Source organism: Phyllobates terribilis, unplaced genomic scaffold (assembly GCF_046119375.1).
Source record: "Phyllobates terribilis strain yellow unplaced genomic scaffold, ASM4611937v1 Scaffold_11__3_contigs__length_659146591, whole genome shotgun sequence".
In the NCBI taxonomy this organism is placed as follows: domain Eukaryota; kingdom Metazoa; phylum Chordata; class Amphibia; order Anura; family Dendrobatidae; genus Phyllobates; species Phyllobates terribilis.
The window spans coordinates 230,297,049-230,312,311 of record NW_027362771.1 but is presented as its reverse complement, the minus strand read 5'-3'; positions in this window follow the sequence as shown (position 1 = coordinate 230,312,311).

Genomic DNA, 15,263 nt, shown 5'->3' with positions numbered 1-15,263 from the left:
ATGTTGCAATGGCCTTTTTGGGGTTATCTGAACAGTCTTTAAGAAAGAACCAGACTCAGGAAAACCTAACAGTTGTACTGTCAACTTCCGTCTTGTTGGTGTTCCGGGGAGCAGTTGCCTGCCTTGTGTCTGTGGCCACCACACTGCTTCTTCCTACTTGTTGTGGTGCTACGCCTCCCTTCTCCGGTGTGCTGCTGTCCTTGCTCTGCATGTCCCCTTGCCAGGTTGGGTCAGTGACTTCATCTTCCATCACTTCATCTTCCACTTCCGTACCTTGGTACTCCTCCTGACTTTCTGTCCATTGTGTCTCATCATTATCCACCTCTTGTGACAGTAATTGCACTTTCCCACATTCACCTTCGGGTGACCATTCCTGCTCAAATCGCTACATGCGATCTTCTGTTGCTCTGCTTGAAGCTGGCCAGCCGAGAGGCCCAAATCTATCGATAGAAAAATGAACAACTCTTGGGGTAACCCTGGACTCTAATCTCTCTTTCAAACCACATATCCAAGCTCTTTCCACTTCTGAATGGATCGAGCTAGAGGCCAGAATCTATAAATAGAAAGATGAACAAAACAGCTCTTCAGAGTGTCCAAGTGTGTCTCAGGGCACTCTGAATGGTGGGAGTAAGGAGGATCAGGGGAAGGAAGATACCGACTCCAAGTAAAATTAATCTCCTGGATCCGTACATTCCTTAACCACGAATCAACAAAAACGCTAGTGCATGCCCTCATCATCTCCCTTCCCGACGACAGCAACCACCAACAGGGTGGTGGTAGTGGCAAACTGACTAGAAGCTTTACCTGCTATCCAGCCAACAACCTTTTCACACTGCTCTGGCTTCAATAGTGGTGTTCCGCGGCCCCCTAGAAATAATAGACCACAGACAGTATAGGGCAGTGGTCCTGGACTGGGGATATTTGTCAGTGATTTTAGCGTGGGATGCTTTCCTCCCCCTTTATTCCCATCCCTAGCATTATATTCAGTAGGTCAGAAACTTGAGGGGTTAATCCCGGCTGTACCTTTCAGTTTATCCACAGGGGTGAGGGTTTTTCTAGGGCAGAAGTTAATTCCTGATTTTCATAGGCTGCTGCTCTCCCTATATGTACTAATGCTTCCCTCACTCCTCCTGCTTCCCCCCACCCTCCTTTTTGTTGTGGTAAATGCCGATGACTGTAATAAAAACCCCTCTCCCTGTTCTCTCCCCCTCTTCTCCAGCACCCACTGTGCAGGAACTTCCCTCCCTCCCTTAATTATAATGATAATTATAATATATATAAATTTAAAATAAAAAAAAAAAAAGAAAAATTATGGTTATATTGTTATATTAAGTCACAGCTGGTGGTAAAGAATACATGGTTGGAGTTTTGAACGATCTGAAGACGGACTTGCCCACCGAGAGTCCACTGGTGCATACTGTTTCAACTCGAGTGTTTGATTAAAGTAAAATGATACCAGTGTTGGTTAACATTCATATGAATAAAAGCTATGGCCGACTCCATTCACAAAATAGTTTCATTGTATCAGTGTTTTTTGCTATAAAGGGGGAGTTTATGTTTATGGCCTACAAGTGTTCATATTAACAGTCTTGGGACAGGAAGGAAGTTCGATATGATGTGGGTGTTTGTTGTGCTCCCTCATCAGGCACAGTTTCATCTTGCCCACAGCCTCTGCGTGCACTATCACCATCACCATAACGTCCACTTCCCCGTCCCTTGCCACACACCTTGCTCATTTTAAATGAAGTTTAATATTTGTCACAATGCCAAAAATGTCTGAATTATTACCGCAGTAATATAGGATCATGTCTGATGAGATGACCACAGTTTTAGGCAGTGACCTGAGAGTCAGAGATGCTTCCAGGGGTCTTCTCATTCTGTACCCATGTTTTTTCAGCACTGTGTGAATGTGTCTGATCATGTTTCACACACCACATGGCCAGATAAGGTTGTAAAATGTAAAAAGCAATGCAAAAGTGCAAAAACGCATCAAAAACGCTACGTGTGAATATAGCCCGAGGTGTGAAGGAGCATTTTTTGTTTTTGTATATTTATTTTGCCTTAGAAGCAAGTCATTACCCTAGAAAGGATGTTCCTTAACATTCTTCCCAGGAAAATCCATTTTGGTTACGCTTTTGTATGTTTTATTGTGAGTCCGTAAAAGTGGCGTAATAACTCTGACAATATTGTTGACAGCAGTGACATGGGAGTCAGAAATGCTTTCAGGGGTCTTCCCCATGCTGTTCCCATGTCATTTGAGCACTGTTCCCATCGATTTGGGCAATTTTCATACCGTCTATAGACCGCGGGGGGGGGGGGGGGAGGGAGTTTCCCATAGACTTACATTGGGCTTGTTGCTCGGATCGAGCACTCAAGCATTCCAATTTGCTCAACTCGAGCAATGAGTATCCGAGCATTTTTGTGCTCACTCATCACTAATAGTAACCAATGTCATGCAGCTGCCGAAAAGGCTAATAATAGTAATAATAAAAATAATTACAAAATAATAATCATCCTAACATCAATGCCGAGATGGAAAATAACATATATGTATTATAGTACCCAGAAAGATAGAAATTAGTTATTTGGCAAAGATGGCCCAGAGTTGATTGAAGTATAAATATTTCAATTCCAGTATCAATTTCTTTACGAAGTATAAATATATCAATTTCAATTTCTTTACTTGTCTATGGATCTATTTGCCACAAGATGATGTATTGTTTAAATTATTGAAGGATTTCGTAGCCACAAAAATCTGTCACCGTGGACTGAATTGCTGCCAATCAGAATTATCACATACTGAACAATTTGAAATATAAATATACTAATCACGCAAGGTTATGTAATTAATCTGATCCATTGCCACTGTTTTTAATGCATAGAAATAGTGTGAGTGTTTTCTATTTTGTCTTTATTTTGACTCTGCTAATACTACTTTACTGGGAATTAATCGGCCTTATTCCACTAGATTAGATAAATATTCACAAAGTCTTAGTGCTGTGAATGTATAAATTATAGTTTGCTCCTGATGTTGTATTTTTATTAAATGAAACCGGAGCACACAAGCTGTATTAATATTTCTAAAATGCCTGCCTCAGTTTGATGAAATCACTAGTAAAATCCAATAAAAAAGACAAACTAGTCCTTAGTGAGGGAATGCTCTCCTAGCATTATACAACACAGACTACAAAGAGGTTTACTAACTTGTCGGAAACTACCATTTCATGCTGCAGTAAAATAAAATGCTAATATGGGATCAGACGTGTTGCAGTCAGATTTAGCTTAAACTGATTAATTATTTATCAAAAGCATTTCACCTGGCAAGAAGTTCTAAACCAATTTTAAGCTATGCTGACATTTTTCGTTTTTTTCTATGTTTTATTTTTGTAATGTTCTTTATATGGATTAATTTGAAGGAGGCATTGATTGAGGGCATGTACACAATCTACTGTACTAATTGTTAAGTGTGTTAACTGCTAGAGCACCTATGGTTTCAGAGGCTGGCTGGCAAATTTTGGCCTCAGGGGCAAGCACACAGCAGTGGCCCATGAGTAGCGACTAGTGTTGAGTGAGCACTAAAATGCTCGGGTGCTCGAAGCTCGGGCCGAGCTCGCCGTGATACTCGGGTGCTCGACCCGAGCAACGAGCCCAATGTTAGTCTATGGGAGGCTCGAGCATTTTTGCGGTGGTACCGCCGGCAGTCTTTTAAAAGCCTAACAAGTGCCCAAAACGATAGTGACAGTGCTCAAATGACATGGGGACAGCATGGGGATTTCTGACCCCCAGGTCACTGCTGTCAACAATGTGGTCAGAGGTATTAAGCCACTTTTACAGGCTCACAATAAAACGAAAGTGAAACTTTTTTCCTGTGAAATATGTTAAGGAACATCCTTACCAGGGAAAAGACTTGTGTATAAGTTAAAATAAATGACCAAAAACAAAAATACTCCTCCACACCTTCGGCTATGTTCACAAGTAGCATTTTTTATGCGTTTTTGCACTTTTTAATTTCTTTCAACTATGACAAATGCATTCACCGGGAAATGTTATTTTAACATTTTACAACCTTATCTGGCCATGTGCTGTGTGACACATGCATAAAGTGCTGAAAAGACATGAGAACAGCATGGGGAAGACCCCTGGAAGCATCTCTGACTCCCAGGTCACTGTCTAAAAGTGTGCCCATCATAAGTGATCCTTGCAGCATCAGAAGATGCAGACTTGCAACTATCCCCATGCAAGTTCTAGTCCCAGGGCAGTGTTCAATTGTACCTCCCCCATTCCTTGCAATACAAGCGCAAGTATGCAGCCTGCCACCCACCCACCCCCAGGCTGCAATACCATACTGCTTGCTTGCTTGAACTTGAAATTGGGCCTTTTAGGCATGTGGAGGCGGAATCTGGCCACCACGTCATGGCTGTGTTGGCGGCCTGGAATCCATACTCAGTCCCCAGCCGCCCGGCGGCCGGGTGTCCATACTCAGTCCCCAACCGCCCCGCGGCCGAGTGTCCACACAGTCCCCAGCCGCCTGGGGGCAGTCGGGTGTCCATAAACGGTCCACAGTCGCCCCCATTTCTCCTTGGAACATCCCCCCACACACTTTTCTTAGCCCGGCCTGCTTTAGGCAGCATTGGACGGGCCCACCAGAGAACCAGACTCCTCCGGTGGGCTCTGACTTCTCCATTGGTGGAGTTGAGAGTTCCAAGGTGAGGAGCATGATGATGATGACAGAAGTTAGCATCTGCTATGTTTTCTTTTAATGCAAGTGTAAGTGTGCAGCCTGCCACCCACCCACCCCCAGACTGCAATTCATACTGCTAGCTTGCACTTGAAATGGGGCCTTTTAGTTTAGAGGAGGCCGAAGCTGGCCACTACCTCATGGCTGCTTCGGCAGCGAGGTATCCATACTCAGTCCCCAGCTGCCCCTATTTGTCCTGGTGTGCCTTATACATAAGATTAAGCGCGTATACCAAAACATTACCTGTGCCCTCCCAAGTGCATTTAGTGGGAAGGAGAGCCTATTCCGCTGTAGTGTGTGCATGCCAAACCCCTGTTCATGGTACATGCGAAGATGCCTCCCACCCTGCACCTGTCGTTGCAGACTTGCAACTATCCCCATTCAAGTCCTTGTCCCAAGGCAGTGTTCAATTGTACCTCTCCCATTCCTTGCAATGCAAGCACAAGTATGCAGCCTGCCACCCACTCCCAGGCTGCAATACCATACTGCTTGCTTGCTTGCACTTTAAATTGGGCCTTTTAGGCATGTGGAGGCGGAATCTGGCCACCACGCCATGGCTGTGTCGGCGGCCTGGTATCCATACTCAGTCCCCAGCCGCCTGGTGGCCGGGTGTCCCCGCTTGCTCCCCAGCCTTCAGGGGGTGGTTGGGTGTCCATACTCGGTCCCCAGCCACCCCTATTTGTACCGGTAACCTTTCCCACACTTTTCTTAGCCTGGCCTGCTTTAGGGCAGCATTGGCCGAGCCCACCAGACTATCAGACTCCTCCAGTGGGCCCTGGCTTCTCCATCTGGGGAGTTGAGAGTGCCAAGGTGAGGAGCATGATGAGGATGATAGAAGTTAACATCTGCTTTGTTTTGTTGTAATGCAAGCGCATGTATGTAGTAGCGGCTAGGCCTGAGGAGGTCAGCGTTTTGGCGCATATCCTACCTCCTCCGAGGATTGCTGGATGTTTTCCTGCTACTATCCAAGTTCTATGACTCCCGTTAAAACAAAGCTTCAGGTGATAAATGATGGATGAGGTAGTGGCAAAGGAGAAAGAGCAGGAGGAACAGGGACCATTCACATCAATATCAGGCCAGTCAACCAGATATATCTTGTAGGATATGTTTCTGTAACAAAAGGAGCGGTTCGGCTACACAGTTATAGGGCATACAGTGAGTGCAATGCCTACCAAAAATTTCGAGGCACTCCAATGCCCCTTGGAAATGACATGGAGGTCAGAGGGCGTTAACTAAACCTTTTTTTCCATTTATAGCAACTGGGTCTCCTGTGCACTGTTGGCCTAAGCAGTGAATGGAATGCTTTCCAAAAATTATGAGGTACTGCAATGCCCCTTACAAGAGCCATGTGTGGCACCCCAGGGGTCTGGTCACCACAGTAATAGAGATATTACGTCGGAGAGCAAGTGGGAGGTTTCCTGGTCAGGATCCCTTAAACATGCAACATCCTCCTGCCCCTGTCCTGGGAGGGGAGAATTCTGCCCTTATAAACTGGATCTGGGGTGGGGTTGAGTGAGTCAGAGAACAGAGAACAGTCAGAGTCAGAGTGAGAGCAAGGGAAAGTAACAGCAAGGAGCTCTGTAGGAGCTAGGAGCTAAAGACGAGGGGCTGGAAGCTGAGCAGAGCTCACCCTGGCAGAAGACAATAGGAACCGGACACAGGAGTCCGAAGCTGTGAGGACTTATATATCCAGCAGCAGAAACCAGCCGGCAGGGGATTTCAGGTCCTCTGGCCATAGAAGCCCGGAGGCTCAGTCACAAGCAAGGGACCAGCACCGCCGTCGTGGAGCGGAGGCTAACAGAAGGCCCCAAGTCACCAGCCATACGGGTGAGCACTACACGGTACACTCAGGGACGTGGGCTACTTCTACCCGCTTACAGCAAGGTAGCCAGGAAGAGTGCAGACAGACGGGGAGGCCTACAACTCCACCTGGCCAGGGGAACTCCTGCTTGCTCACAGACTGACCAGGCCTCTTATGCTAGCCAGTACTCCCTGGAGGGTCTACCTTATAATCATCAGTAAAGACCCTGAACTGCACTGCAAAGACTCTGAGTCATTCCTGCTGCGCTCGTGCACCATCACCCCCATCTTCCACACTCACTGCCTTGAGGCTATACTCCTCCCGAGGGGAGTTATCCCATTTTATGCTGCGCACACATCAGCCTCAGCGGTCTGCCTCGCAGCGGTGGTACTCCCTGACCGCAATCCACGGGTGGCGCAGTCGGACAATTAACCTCAAAACCTAAGGAAGATTGCCACTGGTTTGACCAGCCTGAGCCACAGGACCGAGTCACCGCCACGGAGACTACAGACCCCAGAGACCCGACACCGGGTATCCCACACACGTGTACACACGGCCCAGGGGGCGCGTCACATGCAGTACAGCATATTACAAACATAAGTCCCATTATTGGGGAGTGGGTCTCCCATAGTATTTGCTTATGCTTTCCCAGCAAAAGCTGCCAAAAATTAGGACGGAGCAACTTGCAATGCCCCTTACAAGAGCCATGCAGTACAGCATATTACAAACATAAGTCCCATTATTGGGGAGTGGGTCTCCCATAGTATTTGCTTATGCTTTCCCAGCAAAAGCTGCCAAAAATTAGGACGGAGCAACTTGCAATGCCCCTTACAAGAGCCATGCAGTACAGCATATTACAAACATAAGTCCCATTATTGGGGAGTGGGTCTCCCATAGTATTTGCTTATGCTTTCCCAGCAAAAGCTGCCAAAAATTAGGACGGAGCAACTTGCAATGCCCCTTACAAGAGCCATGCAGTACAGCATATTACAAACATAAGTCCCATTATTGGGGAGTGGGTCTCCCATAGTATTTGCTTATGCTTTCCCAGCAAAAGCTGCCAAAAATTAGGACGGAGCAACTTGCAATGCCCCTTACAAGAGCCATGCAGTACAGCATATTACAAACATAAGTCCCATTATTGGGGAGTGGGTCTCCCATAGTATTTGCTTATGCTTTCCCAGCAAAAGCTTCCAAAAATTAGGACGGAGCAACTTGCAATGCCCCTTACAAGAGCCATGCAGTACAGCATATAACAAGCATAAGTCCCATTATTGGGGAGTGGGTGTCCCATGGTATTTGCTTATGCTTTCCCAGCAAAAGCTGCCAAAAATTAGGACGGAGGAACTTGCAATGCTGGCACTCTGGTGGTATAGTGGTGGTGGAGGCTGAGGATAAGGAGAAGAAGATTAAACAGCCGAAACGAGGAAGCGTATACCCATGAGTGGGTGTGAAGCGGTGCATGTGAATACACCTCCCGAAATAACACAGTGGATTTGACTTTATGTTACTCTGCTGTCATTTGGTGGTGATGAGAAGTCTGGCCCAATCCAGCCCCTGTTCATTTTGATAAGGGTCAGCTTGTCAGCATTGTCAGTTTACAGGCGAGTGCGCTTATCAGTTATAATTCCCCCAGCGGCACTAAAAACACGCTCCGATAACACGCTAGCGGCAGGGCAGGCCAGGACCTTCAAGGCGTACAGAGCGAGTTCATTCCAAGTGTCCATCTTGGATACCCAATAATTAAAAGGCACAGAGGAATCACGGAGGACGCTTGTACCATCGGCAAGGTACTCCCTCACCATCTTTTGAAACTTTCCACTCCTTGTGAGGGTACCCCGCGCCTCAGGGCCTGTAAGCTGGGCGGGTGTCAGAAAACTGTCCCAGAACGTTGACAGTGTTCCCCTGCCTCTGCTGGATTGGAGTTGCATCTCTCTTGCCTGTACGCCTTGGTTGGGCAGCGAACTGTGACCTCTGCCACTAGCGTGTTCAGATGGGAATTTTTTTAAGAGTTCTGCAGCAAGGGCCTTCTGGTATTGCCCCATTTTTGTAGACCTTTCCACCTCAGGAATAAGAGAGTGAAAGTTCTCCTTGTAGCAGGGGTCTACAAGTGTCACCAACCAGTAATGACTGTCACCCAACATTTTGACAACGCGAGGGTCACGGTTAAGGCAGCATAACATAAAGTCAGCCATGCGTGCCAGACTGGTAACGGGCAAGATTTCCATGTCCTCACCAAGATGACGACTGACCATGCTCTCCTCCTCCTCCTCCTCTTCCTCCTCCCCCCTGTCCTCAGGCCACCCACGCTGAACCGACGGTATGACACTTGTACAGGTACTACCGTCTACAACGCATGATAGCCGCTCCTGTTCTTCCTCCTCCTCCTCCTCCTCTCCCTCATTGTCCTCCAATGCACGTTGGGATGAGATGAGGCTGGGCTGTGTGTAATCGCCCGCTACGGCTTCTTGATCCATCTCATCATACTCTGGCTGCAATGCCTCCTCTTTAATTCTCTGCAGAGAGCATTGCAAAAGACAGACAAGTGGGATGCTGACACTAATGATGGCGTCATCGCCACTCACCATCTTGGTGGCCTCCTCAAAGTTTGTCAGGATGGTACATATGTCAGACATCCAGGTCCACTCCTGAGGTCTTATGTGTGGAGTCTGACCTGAATATCGACGGCCTTGTTGCAGCTGGTACTCCACAACTGCTCTCTTCTGCTCACAAATGTGCGGGGATGGCACACCGGGCAAAATAGTGTCGGCTGGGGACCGAGTACCGAGGGACGGCCACCGCCATAAGATTGCGGAAGGATTCCGTCTCCACCAGCCTAAAAGACAGCATTTCAAATGCAAGCAGTCGTGAAATGTGCGAATTTAGGACTGTGGCCTGTGGGGCGTTAGCTGCGAATTTCCGCTTTCGTTCAAAGGTCTGGGATATCGACAATTGAACGCTGCGGTGGGACGTGGACGTGGATGTTGATGCTGTTTCTTGAGAAACTGCCATAACAAGTGAAGACTGAGAGGAGGGGGCATATTTATATGCAGTATGGACAGGGGATTGCCTTGCACACACAACAGGGGGTTCTATTGCACGCACAACAGTGGAAGAAGCAGTGGTGACACCCGCTGACACTGGTCGTGGACCCTGGGTTTCGCCCCACAAAGTCGGGTGCTTTGCTGCCATGTGCTTGATCATGCTGGTGGTGGTCAGGCTGGTAGTTTTGTCACCCCTGCTGATGCTGGCATGGCAGGTGGAACATATGGCCTTTTTAGGGTTATCAGCAGAGTCTTTAAAAAAATTCCAGACTCTGGAAGACCTACCGCTTGTACTGGCAACATCCCTCGTGTTGGTGTGCCTTCTGTCTGCGGCCACCACACTGCTTCTTCCTGCCTGTTGGGGTACTCTGCTTCCCTCCCCCTGTGTGCTGCTGGCCTCACTCTGCATGTCCTCCTTCCACGTTGGGTCAGTTACTAGGTCATCCACCACCTCCTCCTCTTCCACTTGCGCACCACGATCCTCCTCCTCACTTCCTGGCAATTGTGTCTCGTCATCGTCCACCTCTTGCGACAGATTGCCAACGTCGACTTCCTGTGGCCATGGCTGTTCAAATATTTGGGCATCGCAACATGGGATCTCCTCTTCCACCACTTCAAGCGTATCAGGCGAGGGGCCCAAATATGGAAATGGACCAGTGAACAGCTCTTCAGAGTGTCCAAGTGTGGGATCACTTGCTGTCTGACGACACTCGGCATGGTGGGATGAAGGAGCATCAGGGTGAGGAGGAGTATGCGGTCGAGACTCACGGCTACTAAAAGTTGACAGTGTGGAAGACAGACCGGAGGTGGTGGTGCCCAGGTAACTGGAAGTATTGTCTGCTATCCAATTAATAACCTGTTCACACTGATCAGTTCTCAATACTGGTGTTGTTCTGTGCTTCCCTAGTAATTCGGTCAAGAAGTGGGAGCGAGAAGATGTGGCTGTTGGCTGTGGCACATTTTCACCTTGGCCACGGCCCCGTCCTCTGCACGAACCATCACCAGAACGTCCACTTCCACGTCCCTTGCCACGCGCCTTGCCCATTGTAAATGAAGTAAAATAGCTTACACTTGCACTATCAATGGAAAAAGGGTAATAAAGAGTAGATTAGAACAGTGGGAGAGGAAAACCACAGTTATTGTTTACTGGGGTATACCACACTTTTTTAAATAGAGATATTTGCGGCTGAACAGTGAGCGACACACTCAAACTGCTTTTTTTTTAGATACCAAAGGCCCAAAACTGGATAGTACAGCGATTTGACCCATGGAACTGCGAAACCACACTGGGATGTCGGGCCTACACCAGACTATTTTCAACAGATATATTTTTGTGTCACAACAGTCAGGAGACACTACTGTTTTTCTTTACGGAAAAAACTACCAAAATCTGAATAATAGAGATTTTTTACCGTGGAACAGCAAAACCACAGTTATAATTTACTGGTGTATACCAGGCTTTTTAAAATATATATATATTTGCGGCTGAACAGTGAGCGACACACTCAAACTGTTTTTTTTTAGATACAAATGGCCCAAAAGTGGATAATACAGAGGTTTGTACCGTGGAACTGCAAAACCACACTTTCTCGGGCCTACACCAGACTATTTTCAACAGATATATTTGTGTCTGAAAAATCAGGGAGACACTATTTTTTTTTTTTACAGCAAAAGATGCAAAAAGCAGGATAATAGAGATTTTTTACCGTGGAACAGCAAAAGCACACTTCTGTCTCTCTGGCCTACACCAGACTATTTTCAACAGATATATTTGTGTCTGAAAAATCAGGGAGACACTATTATTATTTTTATACAGCAAAAAATGCCAAAAACAGGATAATAGAGATGTTTTACCGTGGAACATCAAAACCACAGTAATAATTTACTGGTGTATACCAGGCTTTTTAAAATATATATATATTTGCGGCTGAACAGTGAGCGACACACTCAAACTGTTTTTTTTAGATACAAATGGCCCAAAAGTAGATAATACAGAGGTTTGTACCGTGGAACTGCAAAACCACACTTGTATTTCTCGGGCCTACACCAGACTATTTTCAACAGATATATTTGTGTCTGAAAATTCAGGGAGACACTATTTATTTTTTTTTACAGCAAAAAATGCAAAAAGCAGGATAATAGAGATTTTTTACCATGGAACAGCAAAAGCACACTTCTGTCTCTCTGGCCTACACCAGACTATTTTCAACAGATATATTTGTGTCTGAAAAATCAGGGAGACACTATTTTTTTTTTTTACAGCAAAAAATGCAAAAAGCAGGATAATAGAGATTTTTTACCATGGAACAGCAAAAGCACACTTCTGTCTCTCTGGCCTACACCAGACTATTTTCAACAGATATATTTGTGTCTGAAAAATCAGGGAGACACTATTTTTTTTTTTTTTTACAGCAAAAAATGCAAAAAGCAGGATAAAAGAGATTTTTTACTGTGGAACAGCAAAAGCACACTTCTGTCTCTCTGGCCTACACCAGACTATTTTCAACAGATATATTTGAGTCTGAAAAATCAGGGAGACACTATTATTATTTTTATACAGCAAAAAATGCCAAAAACAGGATAATAGAGATGTTTTACCGAGGAACATCAAAACCACAGTAATAATTTACTGGTGTATACCAGGCTTTTTAAAATAAATATATATATTTGCGGCTGAACAGTGAGCGACACACTCAAACAGTTTTTTTTAGATACAAATGGCCCAAAAGTGGATAATACAGAGGTTTGTACCGTGGAACTGCAAAACCACACTTGTATTTAGCGGGCCTACACCAGACTATTTTCAACAGATATATTTGTGTCTGAAAAATCAGGGAGACACTATTTTTTTTTTTTTTACAGCAAAAAATGCAAAAAGCAGGATAATAGAGATTTTTTACCGTGGAACAGCAAAAGCACACTTCTGTCTCTCTGGCCTACACCAGACTATTTTCAACAGATATATTTGTGTCTGAAAAATCAGGGAGACACAATTATTATTTTTATATAGCCAAAAATAGGATAATAGAGATGTTTTATCGTGGAACATCAAAACCACAGTAATAATTTACTGGTGTATACCAGGCTTTTTAAAATATATATATATTTCCGGCTGAACAGTGAGCAAAACTCTCAAACTGTTTTTTTAGATACAAATGGCCCAAAAGTGGATAATACAGAGGCTTGTACCGTGGAACTGCAAAACCACACTTGTATTTCTCGGGCCTACACCAGACTATTTTCAACAGATATATTTGTGTCTGAAAAATCAGGGAGACACTATTTTTTTTTTTTTTTACAGCAAAAAATGCAAAAAGCAGGATAACAGAGATCTTTTACCGTGGAACAGAAAAAGCACACTTCTGTCTCTCTGGCCTACACCAGACTATTTTCAACAGATATATTTGTGTCTGAAAAATCAGGGAGACACTATTATTATTTTTTTTACAGCAAAAAATGCCAAAAACAGGATAATAAAGATGTTTTACCGTGGGACATCAAAACCACAGTAATAATTTACTGGTGTATACCAGGCTTTTTAAGATATATATATATTTGCGGCTGAACAGTGAGCGACACACTCAAACTGTTTTTTTTAGATACAAATGGCCCAAAAGTGGATAATACAGAGGTATGTACCGTGGAACTGCAAAACCACACTTGTATTTCTCGGGCCTACACCAGACTATTTTCAACAGATATATTTGTGTCTGAAAAATCAGGGAGACACTATATTTTTTTTTTTTACAGCAAAAAATGCAAAAAGCAGGATAATAGAGATTTTTTACCGTGGAACAGCAAAAGCACACTTCTGTCTCTCTGGCCTACACCAGACTATTTTCAACAGATATATTTGTGTCTGAAAAATCAGGGAGACACTATTATTATTTTTATACAGCAAAAAATGCCAAAAACAGGATAATAGAGATGTTTTACCGTGGAACATCAAAACCACAGTAATAATTTACTGGTGTATACCAGGCTTTTTAAAATATATATATATTTGCAGCTGAACAGTGAGCGACACACTCAAACTGTTTTTTTAGATACAAATGGCCCAAAAGTGGATAATACAGAGGTTTGTACCGTGGAACTGCAAAACCATACTTGTATTTCTCGGGCCTACACCAGACTATTTTCAACAGATATATTTGTGTCTGAAAAATCAAGGAGACACTATTTTTTTTTTTTTTTACAGCAAAAAATGCAAAAAGCAGGATAATAGAGATTTTTTTTACCGTGGAACAGCAAAAGCACACTTCTGTCTCTCTGGCCTACACCAGACTATTTTCAACAGATATATTTGCAGCTGAACAGTGAGCGACACACTCAAACTGTTTTTTTTAGATACAAATGGCCCAAAAGTGGATAATACAGAGGTTTGTACCGTGGAACTGCAAAACCATACTTGTATTTCTCGGGCCTACACCAGACTATTTTCAACAGATATATTTGTGTCTGAAAAATCAAGGAGACACTATTTTTTTTTTTTTTTACAGCAAAAAATGCAAAAAGCAGGATAATAGAGATTTTTTTACCGTGGAACAGCAAAAGCACACTTCTGTCTCTCTGGCCTACACCAGACTATTTTCAACAGATATATTTGTGTCTGAAAAATCAGGGAGACACTTATTATTTTTCTACAGCAAAAAATGCCAAAAACAGGATAATAGAGATGTTTTACCGTGGAACATCAAAACCACAGTAATAATTTACTGGTGTATACCAGGCTTTTTAAAATATATATATATTTGCGGCTAAACAGTGAGCGACACACTCAAACTGTTTTTTTTAGATACAAATGGCCCATAGAACTGCAAAACCACACTTCTATTTCTCTGACCTACACCAGACTATTTTCAACAGATATATTTGTGTCTGAAAAATCACTTTTTTGGGGGGGGGGGGGGAGGCACCAAAAGATTAATAAGATGGGTATTTGTACATTGTGAAGGAGGAAAAAAAAAAGAGGATTTAGATAAAAAAAAAAAGGATTTTTCCTGGCCCCCGGGACCTGGAGCTAAATCCAGCAATTTCAGCAACAGGAGCAGCACACAGGACTGTAATGCAGCGTTTGCTGGTATAACCACTGCGTCTCCTATACAGCCTGCCTGCCTGCCTGCCTGATATACCTGGGATGGATATTAGTCCTGAGAAGGACTGTTTGTTTGATCTGGCAGCCTTTACAGACCCTACACTAACTATTTGGCAGGATATATCTCTCCCTAAATCAGCAGCGCTGTCCCTACACTGTCTGATCCGGAGCGACTGTTTCCAAGATGGCGGCGCCCGGTTTTAAATACTCGAGGTGATGCTGTGCGGCCAGCCAATCACTGTAATGCCCACAAACAACATGGCTGCATCATTAAAGTGACTGGCTGGCAATCCCTGCATGTTCATTGGCTCTGTAAAGAGCGCCAAACATGCAGGGCGGAGACCCGAGCTCCCGCCCGAGTAACCCGGAAATGCTCGGTGCTCGCCGAACATCCCGAGTAGCGTGATGCTCGGGCGAGTACCGAGCAGTGTCGAGCATGTTCGCTCAACACTAGTAGCGACACATCCTTATTGTGTTTACAGTATGAAATTCACCATTGAGTGGGTTCAATACATCAGACTCTATACAGAAACATCCTCATCAAAGATCTTACACTAAGTACACAGAAATGGTACCAAAACCAAA